The sequence below is a fragment of the Centruroides vittatus genome, unplaced genomic scaffold, assembly GCF_030686945.1.
Source record: "Centruroides vittatus isolate TY-2023 unplaced genomic scaffold, ASM3068694v2 scaffold_2931, whole genome shotgun sequence".
NCBI classification, from domain to species: Eukaryota; Metazoa; Arthropoda; class Arachnida; order Scorpiones; family Buthidae; genus Centruroides; species Centruroides vittatus.
Genome location: NW_027122696.1, coordinates 294,904 through 311,212, shown reverse-complemented (window position 1 = coordinate 311,212; position 16,309 = coordinate 294,904).

Below are 16,309 nucleotides of genomic sequence, written 5' to 3'. Positions count from 1 at the left end.
TTCTGTTTGATTTTTCCTCACTTTCTTGATATTTCTTTTTAAATTTATTTGAAAATGTTCAAGAAAAATGAAAAGAACATTAACAATTACAACAACAAAACAAATATAAAACAGCAAACTTAATGAAAAGTTTAAAGTTTAAATTTACAAAAAAGTTTTAAAATTTAAATTTACAAAAAAAAATTTAAAATTTAAATTTACAAAAAAATTGTAAAATTTAAATTTACAAAAAAATTTAAAATTTAAATTTACAAAAAAAATTTAAAATTTAAATTTACAAAAAAAATTTAAAATTTAAATTTAAAAAAAATTTATAATTTATGATTTAAAAAGGAAGTTTAGTTTTCTTTTATATTTAAAAATAAGTTTGTATTTTATTTGTTTATTTCTTTTCTATTCGTATGTTTTAAAAAATCTATTATATATTTGTTTTTTATTTTGTATTTGTATTTTAAAAAAAAATTGTTATTTATTTCTTTTTTATTTTGTATTTGAATTTTAAAAAAAGATTGTTATTTATTTGTTTTTTTATTTTCTATTTGTGTTTAAAAAATTATTTGTTTTTATTTGTCTATCTATTTTGAATTCGTATTTAAAAGAAATTTGTTATTCATTGTTCAATTATATTCTGTTTATATTTTTAAAAACTTTTTTATTTATTTGTATTTAAAAGAAAATTTTTGTATTCATTTGTTTATATATTTTGTATTTGTATTGAAAGAGAAGTTTGATATTTATTTGTTTATTTATTTTCGATTTGTATCTAAAAGAAGTTTGTTATTCATTGTTCATTTATATTCCGTTTATATTTAAAAAAGATTTTTTACTTATTTATATTTAAAAGAAAATTTTTATATTCATATGTTTATATATTTTGTATTTATTTTGAAAAATAAGTTTGATATTTATTTTTTATTTATTTCCTATTTGTATTTAAAAAGAAATTTGTTATATATTTGTTTATTTATTTTATATTCTTGTTTAAAAAGAAGTTAATTTTTATTTATTTACTTGAAATTTGTTAATTATTCTATAAACATTTGTTTTATTTATTTTTTTATTGTTTTTTTTATAAATGTTGAATTAAATAGTAAATATGTAATATTTCTATGTTAAAAATGTATTTATTAAATGAAATGTTTTGATTAAAAGTTTTTGAATGAATTATTAAATCGTTTTCTTAAGAATATTATTTTTTGCCATTCTATAACATTGTTATAATTTTAAATGTGTAGAAAAATCGCTATAAAAATAATAAATGATAATTAATTTATAGAGCATTATAAAATATAATTGAAGCACACAAGGTTTTAATACATACAATCATTTAAAGTGTCCTTTTTTATGTACTGTATTGGAATATATACACACTTAGTGTTTCAAGTTTACATGCATACAAAGATCATAGGTTTAAAAGACATTAATTAAAATGTCAGTATTCAGATTTGTCTCAGTCAATAGACAGAGAGTAATGCAACAAAACACATTGGTGATTTGCTAATTTTCAGAACTTTATTTAGGAAACAGAATTTTGTTTAGGTGTTAGACATATGAAGAAATCCCTGAAAAACGCATTGTGGCCAGTCCATAGGTCAAGCACCTAGCAATGACCAACTATTAATGTTTAATGGGTTTATTTATTCACTATATGGAGAATTATTAAATTCTTTTATGATTTTCCATTCGTTACGATTTTTTCAAAAGTTTTCAAATTCTTTTCAATTTTATAAAATTTTTCACAGTTTCAGGCATTTAAAGTCATGGCGATTTTTCCAACCTGCGATTAAAATTCAAGAAAATGTAATTGGCAGTTAACAAATTTCATCCATGATAGTAGATAACGTAACAGTTGTTATGTTTACAACTATGACTCCTGGTTGCCTTTCACCCCAGACTGAAAAGTGAGTGAAGGTCATCTAGTGTTCGACTTTCTATAGAAGTGACATTATCATTGTAAATAAAAGAAAATTTCAGTATAACTTTTATTTAATTTTAAAATTTGTTGTTCAAATTTTCACCCAAATATTAAGGTGGTTTAAAATATTAGCATTAGGTAAATAAACTTAATTTACGTATTAATAAATTTAAATAAATAAAACTTTAAGAAACAAGAAAACAACAAAAAAATGTACAAATATTTTTATATTCATCTTCAGATTTATTACATATGTTATCGTCATTGACCGATATTTAGTTTTAAAAACAATATTCATCATTGGCATGCATCAGAAAAAAAAGCATAACTTCCCTAAAACACAATTCACTGAGAGGGTCTGCTGCACTCTGAAAAAGCAAACAGTCTACATCCACAATCCAATGTGTGACCTACTTTCTCTAACATAGTAAAACGAAGTAATTTACAGTACAACGATACACATAAACACTAACCATAATAATCAAAACAAATTGTTAAAGTATAAGTTCTTCTAAAATCCTCCAATCGGTCTTTGACGTAGTTCTACGATATAGCACTAAATCACTAGACATGTCTAAATAACATGCTTATAAACACTAAAAAACATAAATGTTTCAAAACTAGGACTAGATAATTAGGTCAATGTTACCTATGGTAGCGAGATATGGCAACAGGAAAAATTCCCTACAATCTAGACGGCGACAGGGAAAATTTTTTCTACCCTACGTCCGACATGGCCGCGGTTCCTGTAACCTCGAAACGAAGATGCAAGATTATTGGAAAAGTTTAAATCTTCTCTGATAATCTTGAATGAGAATTTTATCAAGTAATCAAATCTGTAGAGGGAGCTTTCACGTGAATGATCGGCAATTATGCAATTTTTTTTCCCCCCGAAAGTGGAGTAGGCGTGTTGTCGTGCGAAAAAATTATTTGGAAGTTTGGATACTTTTAGAATTTTTCTATTTTAAAGTAATTATAACTAATACTAATACTAATACTAATAATAATAACTCTCTCGTGGTCACCACCTGGTCGTGGTGGGAGAACCCAGTAATTTTACTGAACCATACGGCAATGCAGGCTGGAGCACAAGCTCCTGGTAGGGACACCCATGCCACTAAGGTCTATGGGGAGAAATGAAGCTAAGAGTGACCACACCCACATTCTGTGGAGATATTTATTATGGTAATAACCAGATCAAAGTGTGATACTGGCTCGAACGTTGCCCGGGTTAACAAGGTCCACGTTTATGGGTTAGGCAGAGGCTCATGTTGGAAAAATAGGCCACAGTTTCCCTTGGTTACCGGTGGCGAAAGCAGCACTGGCCCATGCATGGCTACTGCAATGCCCTCAACAGATGTGAGGAACCAACCCAGTCTTGGTGTTTCTGCGGCAATGCATCCACAGACCACAAAAGCTGGAAAACCATGCCAACGGATGAAATGGACAGTAGATATAAACGAGTTTATCATCCGCACTTACTACATCATCACAAAACCCGAAACAAACATGACAGCATACAGACAACAACTACACCATAGATTCACACAACAGTATCCTTATCTCACTGTCACCGAACAAAGGGTTGATTATCAAAAAAGAACAATTATACACAACAGCCTTATTCCACAAACAACACTTGAACTTATCAAACAACAGGTTGCTGATCAAATACATCAGCAGACAGAAACATCTAACATTAATGAAGATCATGTAACATGTCAGGATAATCCAGCAACAAGCATTGATAATAACACACATACAACAATTACCACTAACGATACTACAGACACTTTCTCATTCATCACTGATAACATAGACATGGATTTAGTTAATACACTTTCACTTATATTTTAGGAAACACTCACTAAATATACAGGTACAGATCCAACACAAAGATCACGAATACCAAAAATCAACACGTCAAAGGAAGTAGGAAAAACACTAAACTATAGGATGACTGTTATGTCACGTGGCATTGAAGCTTTCCTGCTAAACACAAAAAATTTTATATAATTATTTTAATAATCCAGTCAAATTTAAATAATATAAAATGTCTAGATCTGTTTAATAAAGTTTAGTAATGTACTGTCACAAATATGCAAATTAGATATGAGAAAAATCACTGTGGGAAAACTCCCGCCAAGTTGATAAATATGCAATGATCACTGAAAGCTAACACCAAGAAATATGAAGAAATATGTTTAAAATTTAATGTTTGTGTACAAATTAATAAATTGTAACAAATTTCATCAAAGACAACAGAATAATTTTCACCTTACACAATCTGTACAATAAATGATTATTTCTTCGAAAGAAGTCGATATACACGAATAAATAATAAATATTTAATAATGCTTTTGTCCATTTTAAGTTGATATTGTAAAAATTATGCTATTTAATTTGTTTGGCTTTTATTTTTTAGAGATTCCGAGTATTTTACTGTGAAATTCAATTTAGTAAACTGAAACAAAGCTAAGCTATTAAATATAAACAGGACAATATAATAATTTTTATGTAAATTGAGTATAAATACAGAAAAAACTAATTATATCAAAGATGGGACGAACAAGCTTACATCCCTAAAACAGAGCTTATAATTCATTGTGATTTTCAGCCTGGTTCCTATTTTCGACTGTTTTATGTTGGTAAAATGTTAATGTTTTAAGAAAAAAGTAAATGTTCTCAGTGAAGAAAAGATAGAAATATAGAAATATAATATTTACACACAAAAATATTCATGTATGTCGATATTAGAAATGTATATTTTTTTCAATATTTGAAATAATTTCATGAGAAAAACTTTAGACATATGAAATACAGGCCATAAACAATTTCTTTCTGTCAAATAAATTATGCACTAATCAGGTTTATTTAGAAAAAGTCAATCGCGAATAACTGACATTAATATACAGAGGGTACAGTATGATTTTATTGTGAGAGTACCTACGTTTACAAGTTAACAGAATTTTCAGTTTTTATACACATTATTTTGCTATAATCTAGGAAACTATGTTTAATACATAAGACATACTACAGAAAGTGTAATAAAGGAATGTCAGTCATTGTAACTAATTTTATTATTGAAAGTTTTATTTATATAGATAATTAATTTTATCAAGAAACATTTTTCCAGAAGAAAATTGTCGATATTTCACTTAAATATAAGTACATTTTTTATAATTTAGATAAAAACACATTTTTTTTCCATGCATTGCTTCTTTCCCCTCCCTGTTGTTCTTATACTTGGAACATTCCATTTCATAATTTGATGTAATAATAATGTTTAATATTAAGTGTAGGGGTTCGATTATTTTTGCGGTCAAGGATATAATTTTTTTGCTATATTGCTTATATACAGTAGAGCGTCGATAAGTGGAACGTCGGTAAGTGGAATGGCCGGAAAGTGGAACGATTTTCAGTCGGACTGTGTCATGCTGAATCGAATGTTTTTGATACTAAATTTACTTCTAAAGTATAATTTTCATGTTTTTATATTCTTTAATATATTTATTTTGTTTGTACAAAATGAAGAAATAATTTTTAACGATACGATAGCCTCGATGATTATTATAAAAATTTTCGTTAGGCTTAAAATCGACGAAAATTCAACGCGAAGCGACACGCAACGGAGAAAAATTCAACAGGAAGCGATACGCAACGGAGAAAAATTTGAACATCGGACAGGTTAATGTATTTTTTCGTACAAAGTCGGAAATTGGAACAAATCACTAACTGGAAGGACCCCAGTCCCCAATTGGTTCCACTTATCGACGCTCTACTGTAATTATTTATATGACTTTTTAAAATTAGTTCGGTTAATTGTTTTTTATATCCTCATATGGGTTATCATTTAATTAAATATAATTATTATTATTAATTTGATCAATGGTTTTATCAATTAGGTTATCATTATCTATTATTACTAATTGTTCTAAAAGGATAATTCTGATAGATTAATGAGTTTAGATATAAAAAATATGTATCCCAGTATAAATTGGAATTTGATAGAAAATAGTTTAAGAGAACTTAATGTACATAAAAATTTAATAAATTTAATACAGTTTGCATATAATTGTGGGTATCGAGGAGGGACTATGAGGTCAGACTTCTGTCTAATTTCGGCAACAAGTCGGAGGGACTTGCCCACGTGTCAGAGATGGCTCATTTGTCGGTAGGGATCCCGTAGGGACCGGACTACTTTTCATCCGGTCGAGTGTAGGAGGGAAGGTGAAGTCGTGGTAAGGCGATAAGCGAATATTCGAGCAAACAAGACACCATTTAACAGGATAACAACGATTTAATGAAAAACAAAATATACGTTACACAAATCTGACATAAAAGGGGTGACATATAAAAAGCTATATATCCCTACCGCCAGTGGTGATATTCGGCGGGTTCGCACAGGTTCGGCCGAACCCGTTGTTAAAATTTTCAGTTTTCCGAACCTTGTTAAACACACGGAACATTTCTCAGTGGGTTTGTTTTTTTAAAACAATATATTAAAATATGCGTATTATACTCTGTAATACTACTAAACTAGGGCCTTATACCCCGTTTGTACCGAGCATTTCAATCTAGATTGTGAGCAAGGTCAGGGAGTATGTCTTGGTGCGATCCCTCTCGACCGAAACGAGGTTTAATCGCGATCGATTCAAGAGAATTCTTGAAAGTAGATCCAGTCATAAGAGAGATCCCAGAATGCCACGCGCGCGAGATAATACAAGATGGCTGTGGAATACGTGTCGGGTATGGACAGCGAAAGAAAATGTATAACGTATCTCCAGAGATGATGACACCTATCTATTTCTATTTCAAGAAAAGAAATTCCTCTGCGTAAAAAAAAAAGGTCGACAGCTCTAAAACACTATCGGTACTCGTTATCCGGCGTTCACCCACGTTACGTTACTCGGCTCGTTACGTTAAGGAAAAATTTTCTGCTAGCGAACCCTTTGTTAAATATTTCGAATATCACCACTGCCTACCGCGCGAAGAGAGAGAGAGAGAGCTCACATAAATGGGTTCCATACCCCTTAGAACGTCCGTATTCAATTATTCCGTTGGTCACAAAAAAATCAGTACTTTCTCTAAAGGGCAAGAGTCGGTAACTCTCCAGGCACAAAAGTAAAATTCTTCGTAGGCACAAGGATAAGATGGACTAGATCGTGACGCGATCTAGGTCGATGATTGACCCCCCTCGAGAGGGGGGAAGGAAGCATCTTTTATAGCTTTTTGCTGGGAAAGTTGGTCACGTGGATGTGCTTAGGCCATAGGTGTTCTCGGGATTGGAAACAATACGGCGAATTCGGGCGCTAACTATAAACTTAAGTTGCAAGATGATCTGTACTCAGCGTAAGAAAAATGAATAGTTGACAGTTATACGGCCGGGGACGCATATTTTCTCGGCCAGGACCTTTTTTATCCAGGATGTTTATAATAAGAAAAATTTCAATTCAATATAGGGAACAATTATTAAAATTTTTCGTTCAGGGGGATTTCCAAATCTCACATAATAATAATTATTTTGAAGTGACGAAGGGGTTTTATAGGCAGATGGATGGCATTAGTATGGGGTCAAAGATGGGGCCAAAATTATCTGAATTAGTAATGATTAATATTGATAAACAAATTAGTGAAATACATGGCATAAAATTAATAATGAGATATGTGGATGATTATTTGATTATATATAATAGTAATTTAACCAATAAAGAAACCATTTATAATTTTATAAATAATATAAATAATGACATTCAGTTTGATATTGAAGAAGTGAACAAGCAAATTAATTACCTCGACATTACTATAATAAACAATCCTGATAAATTTGATTTTATAACATATAAAAAATCGTGTAATGTTAAAAAAAACTATTAATTATCATTATTATATTCCAGATTATATAAAAAATGAATCTCTAAGAATTAGAGACTAAATTTATAATGAATGATTACCCAAAATTTATTCTTACTAAGTGGAAAACATGTTACTTAAAGAATAGATATAACACGTAGTTTAAAAATGAAAAAAACACATGAAAGATTTCCATATATTAAAAATATTTTTGATCATTGTAGTAAAAGCTTTAAAAGTTATAACATTTGCTTGGCCCCATCTTTTACCGATAAAATATCACAGATTATTTATAAATATCTAAATAACAGTAGTAATAATAATACTGATTGCCTAAAAACGGCTGATGTTGTATACAAATTGAAATGTGATTGTCAAAATCCGTATATGTACAGTACATAGGGGAAACAGGGCGTGAGTTGGATGTTAGAGTGAAACAACATGAAGCAGCCATTAGATTGAAGTACGTACAATAATTCTCCTTGGTATGACCATACAAATAACAATAATTGTAAAATAATCTAAAAGTTTTACATTTTGAAAAAGATATTTATAAAAGAAAATTTAAAGAACATTTAGAAATAAGTACCTCTACGTCTGTCAATATTTATTTTAACACTTTTACAACTCTTTAAGCAAGTGTTATATACCAATGTAAAAAAATTTTAAATGTATGTGAGTATAATGTAAATTATAGTTTGCTGATTTATTTAATTTGGCTGTACTGTAATACAATGTTTACAATTTATGTTTTAGGATACAGGTTACGGGTGAGAAAGGTTTGCCCTCCAACTCCCTATTTTAAGAATAATTTTGTAATTTACATAATGGTGAATTGTAAGTGTTTTTATTGTTTTTCTATGGTATATCATTGTGACGTTCTAATTTAATTTTTGTTTTATCTGAACTAGCACTGAGGAGGGGTTGTGATTACATTATACCAACTCGAAATGCATATGTAGTTCTATCGTAAATAAAAACAATTTTCTAACCAGAATTTGCTGAGATACGTCTACCAGACTTTTTTGGTTTACAGAAACAGATTTACATTGAAATCTAATACTTACTGCTTATAAAGTTTATTTTTCAAAAAATGTTCATTTAAATCGGATACCTGTTTATTAGCCTCAGAACTAAGACAAATACGTAACTGGTAACAGATATAGAAAACTTTTCTGTGAAACTAAACTTTAAATACATATTTAATTTTACTTATACATACGTATCTACGTAAATAAATAATAGATATACTAACTAATCTGTGAATATTTTAATACGTGCTACTTGATTGTATAACCTTTTACAATAAATTTTGAAAATTTATTGTAAAAGGTTATTGTATTTTTTATGGAAGAAATTTAAGAATTACTTCAGCAAAATTTTGGCTGTTTTGATCTCCCACTCTATCATAGAAACCAACCTAATCATTAGAAATCAACAAACCTTCTACAAATTACGTCATCAGGCCAGACGTTTAACCTAATTTCAAGTACACGGGAATCTTGTTTAGCTAATTTTGTAATGGCTGCAGAGTAAAATAACTATCGCGGAACCTTGCGTCATCTTTACCTTCCTTCCCACCTCCCCATCGTACGTAATTTTCAGATTAAAATGAATCTCCCCGTAAAATCTTGGCGAAATACTTGAATATTCTTGTTACAATGTGTTAGGCCGCGACTCCACTAGCCGTAAAACAGCCGTAAAACCCCCACGCCGTAAAAGCTGTTAATCACGTGACCAAGATACTTTACGGCTGAGCAGGTCGTAAAACCAATGTAAAAGCGAGTTGAGCAGTGTTCAACTTTCGATGCGAATACGACCGTAAAACGGTAAAATTAAATTTTATTATATGTGTGTGTGTTGTCAGAAATGTATCAAGCAATAAATTAATTGAGTATGATATGGAATATTTTTGTATTGTATTTTAGTGCTTAAAGTGCTTGTGATTGAATGAATAGTGAAGAAGTTGTACAACACTTCTATAAACTTTTTATGTTACAGATGCTACCAGTGCTGAAAGCTGCTGGAAAACACGACGGGATCGATACACGAGAGAGTGTAAAAAAGTGGAAGATAGCAAAGGTACTGGAAGTGGTAGAGATGCTGTATATGTATCGCAATGGTACCTATATAATATTATAGATGGGTTTATGAGGCGCTGTCCTCAAACAAACGAAGAGTAAATATTTTAGGTTCAAAAAGAATACATTTTATGGATGAAGCAAGTATTTTTATATGCAATTTTGTATAAATACAGAACCCTCAACAATATATCACCGGTCTTAGCAGCAGATCCACCAGAAGATATTGAGCCTCTTTATGCTGAGTCGGTAGAACTTTCATGTCCCAGTGACAATGAAACATTTCTTTCTAGGTAAGCACTCCAATAGTTATTCACTGATTGCCTTTTTACCTACTCCTGCTTTTTACCTGTTATAGGCCTGCATCAGCATCATCATCATCACAATTACATATGGAAGCTTCAGAGAGCAGGTACTGTATATACATTCAGTCTGTACTATTCTAAAGCTTTTTGTTTGTACATTTGTTTGTACATGTTAATACATTTGTGATATATATTTTGTACTTTACAGCATTTCTTCACATTTAAAACGGACTAGAAAATCATCTGATCCACAAATGGAAGAACTATTAGCAATATTTAAAATGTCTGCTGAAGCCATGCAGCAAACTAATGCTGCAATACAAAAAAACAAATCACACATAAAACCATTTTGTGAATTTGTTGAAAGTATGCTGGAAAAAATGAGCAGCAAAAACCAGCGAATAGCGATGAAAAGAATTCAAGAGATTCTTTTCGAAATTGATGCAGTGAACGACAAAGAGAATCAGTGAATTAATAATTAATAAATTGTAATGTAATAGATCAATGTAATTTATTTATGTAATTAATTTTGTTACATTAATAATTTTTTTGAAAATCTATATTTGTTACAATGTCTTTAAAACACAAGAGTAATAAAAATAATTCTTTATTGAAACTTAGTAATAAAAAAATGGTAGTCTATTGCCTATGGCAAGACCCAGTGGTACATAGATAGTCTGCTAATTTATTCCTCAATTCTCTTGCTTCAGTAGAGTACATATTGCTTGCTACCTGTGTGCAACTTCTCATTTGATCAGCTGTTGCTCTCCACCTCCCTGGGAGAAGATTGCCATGTTCATCTTCTGAATCACAATCTCCAGCCTTAATGTAAGAAGCTGACTCTCTTATAAGAAAATTGTGTAAGATGCAAGCTGCCAATACCATCTTTGTTGTGTTATCTTCACTGTATGTTAAGGGTCGTTTGAAGATTCGAAAACGAGAGCTTAAAATTCCAAAAGCATTTTCCACTACTCGACAAGCACGACACAGTCTATAGTTATAGACTCGTTGTGATCGGCTAATAGCTGAGCGTCTGGGATATGGTCGCATCAAATTTCTTTTAAGTGGGAAAGCTTCATCACCAATGAAATAAAAAGGAAACATCATTTCAGAATTTGGCAGGTAATTGTCATTGGGCAAGTTTAATCTACACGTTTCCATCATTTGACCAAATTGAACTTTTCTAAATATTCCTCCATCACTCTCACTTCCATAGTGTCCATAGTCTATATACAAAAATTTATAATTGGCATCTGCCACTGCTAGCAATACCTTACTAAATGTTCCTTTGTAATTAAAGTTTAAACTTCCACTATTTTTTGGACAAACCATCAACATGTGTTTCCCATCAATGCTACCGCAGCAGTGTGGCAATTGCCAAACTTTTAAAAAATTTTCTGCAATACCTTTCCATTCATTTGGCGTTGATGGAAATTGCATGCAGTCTGATTTTAAGTGAATCCAAAGTGGATGGCAAGTTTCTGGAACAATTTTTGCTATTGTTTGTCTTCCAACTCTAAAGGCAAATGACAAACTTCTGTATGTTTCCCCTGATGCTAAATATCTAGAAAAATACATGATAAAATTAACTTTTAATCCAATTAAACAGATTAAGCTAGTCAGTCATTAGCTTCTAATCATATAAAATGTACCTTAAAGTTATTCCCAAGCGTTCTCTTGCTGAAATTGCTTCTCTGAAACGTGTATTTTGCTTGCTTATATGATTTTTTACTCGTTGTAATAACACTTCAAAGAGATCAGGTGTCATTCTTAAAAAACTGTCAACAAAATTCACGTTACTACTAATAAAACTTTTATGCATTATAAGATTTTGCGATAATTTTGATTTATTACTTACTCATAATAGTATTCCTGGTCTTGAAAACGAAGTTCACGCATAAGTGCATTATGATAACCTAAGGAACTTCTATTCCGAAATAAAGGCCTCACCCAAAAACGATGCTTGCGTTGCTTTCGTTTCATGAGTGCAGAAAGCAACAAAAATTGTCCAGAAAAAAGTTGAAACATCATATCAGCTTGTATCTGATCCATTTTAAAATATTTTATACACTGACAAATATGAACGATCAAGCTACGATACTTTCGTTTTCACCAATTCACGTGCGAAGAAGTATTTACTTTCGACACTTGGGGCAGCACCGTCGCCGTAAAAACTTCGCGTAAAGCCGGAACTCCACCGCAATCCGAGCGCAAACGCAAATAGGTCACGTGATTAAAAGCTTTTACGGCGAGGGGTTTTACGGCTGTTTTACGGCTAGTGGAGTCGCGGCCTTACTGAGCTAAATATACATTATAATATAACCTCAACAGTATGGCAAAGATTCCATTTTAGAATAAATTAAGTTAATCAATAAAAACTGTTATAATCAGCGCATGCAATAATAAATACAGCATTTGTAAACGTAAATCTCACATTTCGAAGTTAAGACAATGACGAAAATATACACGTTTTCAAGTCTATGTTTAATCCATTTTCACCAACCACAGAAGTAACTGCTAAAAACACATGAAGAAAGACTTCACGAAAAGACAAACAGTAAGTAGAAAATTCACATGGTTAAAACGATATCAACGTCAGCCTTTCTATGGAGGATCTGACATTTTTACATTAAAAACGGAAGTATAATCTTCTTACTATACCATCAAGTCCTTAACATATTTATAACTGGTCTGGCCCTCCAGTGGTGGTTCCGAGTATTCCAATTTCATTTACATATTGTTACATAACTCTGGATATCTTCTATTTCGAAGTTAAGACAATGACGAAAATATACACACTTGAAAATGTGTATATTTTCGTCATTGTCTTAACTTCGAAATAGAAGATATCCAGAGTTATGTAACAATCTCACACTTTCCAACATGACTCCGAATTTACATTGCTATTGGCAATTAACAAGTCACGTGTTAGCCACTTCATTGTTTAATAGTATTTGAATATTTGAGGTGATTTAAATAATATTACATTCTGTGCCACGTGTTGGGAATTTTAATGTCTACGCTGCTTAAATTTAGTAATTACTATGAAGTGGCACGTGATTACCCTAACTATTTAAACCAGCGTTTCTCAAAGTGGGCGATAACGCCCCCTTGTGGGCGGTGAATAAATCTAGGGGGCGCTGGAGGCAGAGTACTGAACGGTGACCAAAGGTAAAAGTTGGGGTCACTAACAGCCATTCTCTTTCCTCTGTTAAACTGACAAGAGGAAACATTGCGTTTAATGGTTTCAAATTGTTGAGAACAATGAACGGTAAGGGCACAAAGTGTGAAATTGATAGAAATGTTTTCTTAAGAATATTTCCAATCTTTTCTCACACAAGAGAAAATGGGTTAAGTTGGCGTTGGGTATGACTTTATGGAACAAAAGGGGCGGTGGATCGAAAAAGTTTGGGAATCACTAATTTAAAAAATATCAATTTCTTTTACTATAGCTAAGCAGTTTTCTCCTGTATTCATTTCGAATATTTTAATGGTAAACGGTTTCTTATGAACATTTCTGTTTACCAAGAAAATGAAAACGTCATTCGTAATTCTAAGTTTTATTTAAATTCAAATATAGAAAAAACTATATATTACTGAATGGACTCAGTACCGGTATATTATACTTTCCTCCCTAAATATTCTGTGGTGAAATAAGGTGCATCTTATGTACCAGGAAATACGGCATAATAAATTGATCTTCACGAAATAAATTATATATTTAACAAATTAGCTAGTTTAATATGCATGCGTAAATAACGTATAGGTTTCGTATGTATAAAACAAAAATTTTAATGAAATTTTATCATTCAAAAATGTGTAACATCCAATTCTGAATCTGGTTTCAGAGAAGCCATAAATGCTTCATAAAAATTTAAATGTTATTCTGACGATCTTCTGGATCGTCAGAATAACATTTAAATTTTTCTTCCGATTTCTCTAGAAACTTCTTAACTTTTTCGTCTTCAAAATCTTCACCAATATACGTAAATTTGCCTTGAGTGATGTGATTATTTCTCTCCACTTTGTACAAACTCAAATATTCTTCGTTCATATGAAAGAATTCTTCGTTGTCTCTAATCATATTATTAAATTCATTCGCATCGAAAAGCAAATTTCCTGCCAATTCCAAAGGCAAAACGTCCGGATGGATGAATTCGTGCAAAGTAGACATGTCGGAATGAAAATGCAACTGCAAAATGGAAATATGTTTCGAGAAATTAGTGCAATAATATATAGTAGAAGTGGAAACATCATAGTTAAAATTGATTTTATTAAAATATTCATTGAATTATGCGATACGCTTCTTGTCTAGTCTTGTGTTCAATTATACGAGCGCTAAGGTGGCTTTTCTTTTTAGCTAGACTTATTATACCATCAATAAAAAGAGGACAAGCTTTAGGAAAACTTTTTATTTCTATGAGTATGCATTTCGGACAATTATGTTTCTTTTCAACTCTTGTGTTACAAGTATACAGGGAAAATTGCATACAGGTTAGCATAACGTATACAAGTTAGTATAAATTTATTGTAATGTTACAAAATTGTAAAAGATCATTAAAAACTTACATAGATTATGAGAAATGCAGGAGTTGTGACATTAGATAAAATATGGATGGCGATTATTGATTAACAGGTATAAGCTAAAATAATGATTGAATTGGAAACGATTTACAAAAGGGAAAAACAAACAACATAGATGTAAAAAGTTTTGAACTTACTGCAAACATGACGGCATGGTACATACATAGTGTTGGAAAAGCACTGCAGTATACATGACAAAGTGCTGAGTTAAGTTTATAAAATTTGGAAAATCATGATTTTGGTTATGGTAAGAACAATAGAAAAAACCTTTTGGAACAACTATTATGATGGAATGAATGTAGTTCACCGTTAAAATAAAAGGGACATAAGAAGATTGTTTTAATTTACAGTAGAGTTTTACACGATGGGATGGTCCACTAATTGTAAGTGGGAGAGTTAACAAAATGCATCAGAAAGGCATCATCCTGAGGTGGGGGAGATAGTGGGTTGGATTATCTTAAGGGAAGGGAGGTTTGGGAAATGTAGAAGAATGAAGGGGAAAGTGGAAGTGAGACGTACGAGCACCCTGCTGGGTACCGTTTGGAAACGATGCACAAAGCTAACGAGAACCTACGTACTTTAACACATTATTTAACCACTTCCGCCATCCCTTTCTCGGCTTCTCTTGGTCAAGTATAGGTACCAAGTTTCATGTAGCTTTTGACCGATATTATTCATCACACTGTCTTTGTTTTTAAGTATCTCAAGATGTTCATACCATCTCCTTTTTTGCGTATGTAATTCTTTTTTGATAATTTTTATCGTTTCCTTTATGATTTTGCAACCTTGTTGTTACAATGAACAGCAACAGCTGAGTTACAATTATTATATTTAATCGACGATATGTGTTCTTTAAACCGAGTCTTCAAATTTCTACCAGTTTCACGTATATAAGATTTGGGAATAGTGCATTTGCAACTGAATTTGTAAATTACGTGTTTTTGGTCCCATATATTATTATTATTGTTATTATGTGGGTTTATCTTGTAATTCAAACAAGGAAATTTTTCTGGTGCTAAGGTTATACCGTAATTGTGTGATATAGATTTCATTCTTTTAAATAAATTCTGTTCGTATGGAATTTTTTAAATATTTTTGAGTGGTGGTATTGTTTTTATGTTCGTGTTTATTGGTATCTTTGATAGTGACCCATATTTTGAGTGTGCTTTTGCTGTAACCGTTCATTAAAAATATTTTTATTACGACTTGTATCTGATCAGTTCTATCAGTTTTATTCTTAACACTTCAACTGTTAACACTTCCATTGTTTTTGAATACATTTCTTTCATCTCCTCGTGGTACCCTACTAAAATACAGTTAAAAATAAAAAAATGCATCTAAAATAGTACTGTAGAAGCTGAGGTCTTTAGGATAAGTCTTAATCTTTTGTTTCTCATACACAATTGAGTATGAGAAGCAATAGAAACAGAACACGACACGGTTTCAGGTTATCAAAATATGTCTTAATCCTTTTCCTCTCCCCGCAAATTGAAATCGAGAAATCCCTTCTTAGAGTACATTCTCGTGACGTACCCTATTAAAACGTAATTAAAAACGCAAAATATCGCAAC